Source organism: Neophocaena asiaeorientalis, unplaced genomic scaffold (genome assembly GCF_003031525.2).
Source record: "Neophocaena asiaeorientalis asiaeorientalis breed wild unplaced genomic scaffold, Neophocaena_asiaeorientalis_V1.1 scaffold206, whole genome shotgun sequence".
NCBI lineage: Eukaryota > Metazoa > Chordata > Mammalia > Artiodactyla > Phocoenidae > Neophocaena > Neophocaena asiaeorientalis.
Window position 1 is genome coordinate 1,151,571 of NW_020174578.1, and position 1,366 is coordinate 1,152,936.

At 41.0% G+C, this 1,366-nt stretch overlaps 1 pseudogene; it reads right to left on the bottom strand.

Annotated features, from left to right (window-relative positions):
- The window catches only part of LOC112408465 (olfactory receptor 2A5-like), a 10,943-nt pseudogene extending 9,577 nt beyond the window's left edge, over positions 1-1,366 (bottom strand).

Below are 1,366 nucleotides of genomic sequence, written 5' to 3' on the forward strand. Positions count from 1 at the left end.
ATATATATATGTATATGGGCTTTATAGTCTGATCAACTAAAACCAACCCATTCCCCAGAGACATTCCTGTGGAGTCCAGGGAACGAATTACAAATCATATTCCCACCATTCTAGGTCTTTCCTACAAAGCAGTGCAAAACCTTCCCTTCCCCTCTTGGCTCTCCTTCTTTGTTATCTTTGATAGTGTACAGGGGGGGGTGTGTGTGTGTGTGCATAGATGTGTGTACCTGCTCATGCAGAGAAGTTAGAACTCATGAAGGATGGCAAAGATGTCTGTGCTCGAGGATCTTGGTATAAAAATTTAACAGATAAGTCATACGTTACTGATTATCTCCCATAGTACAATCCCCAAGGATACGAATGTGTTATGTACTTGATCTTGAAATTGTTCCTGTCTCCATATCTTACTTTGGGAAAGATTCATGATGTAATAAATGTGACCCCCATGGAGCTTATTAAGGTAGCCCCTCAAAGGACTGTATCTTTCTCAGGGAGTGAACAATCTCTGTCTGCTGAAAAGTGTGAATGTGCAATAATTATCCAAATTTTCCATTGCAAATATTAATCATTACTTGGAAACTCATGTAGATTGAATCCTATTGCCTGAATGCTTTCCTGCTTTAAGCTACACCATAAGTATTTGCCCAATTTCAAAAATATTTGCCCCCTAAATGTATATACTTTATCTGGAGAGGCCATTATCCCCTCTCTGTTGTAAGCACAGTGTTGTAAGCATTGGATTTAGATGATGGATGCCTTTTCCTGAACCCACAGAAACACAGGACAACAAACAAACATGATGACTCAGATCCCTTAAATTCATGAGTATTTACATTGATTGGCCCTTGATGCTCCCAGAAATCATAGTGTATTTCCTAGTCTCTTCTCTCAGGTTTTTTTTTTTAATTATTTTCTCTTTCTTTAAGCTTCCCATAAATCCTTCCACCCACAGTCTTAGCTACTGAATGAGAGTAACTGAGACCATAAAAAGCAATCAGATGACAGTTTGTGCAATCCTAACTAACACACTGACTGAGTTGCTGAATTTGTGCATTTATCTCAACTTCTCTGCCCTTCCTGTGGAGTTACTAGTTTTTCCCCAGAGAAGGCCAGCCTACAAATTATACTATAAATTCCATCCCTCTTTCCTACTCGAGAACTTCTCTACAGCAATTTCTGTTTCAAATGTCTCTGCTCCTATTTCATCTTGAACATATCTGATCAGAATGGGAAACTCTCGAGAGAGATTGGGGCAGCTGGCAGGGACACCAGCTACTGCCTTCTCTGCAGCTTGGTAGCCAGGGGTGGAAGGAAGCCACAGCTGAAACCCCAAGTCGGCCCTCTCTGCCCTGTCCCACTGTCGCAT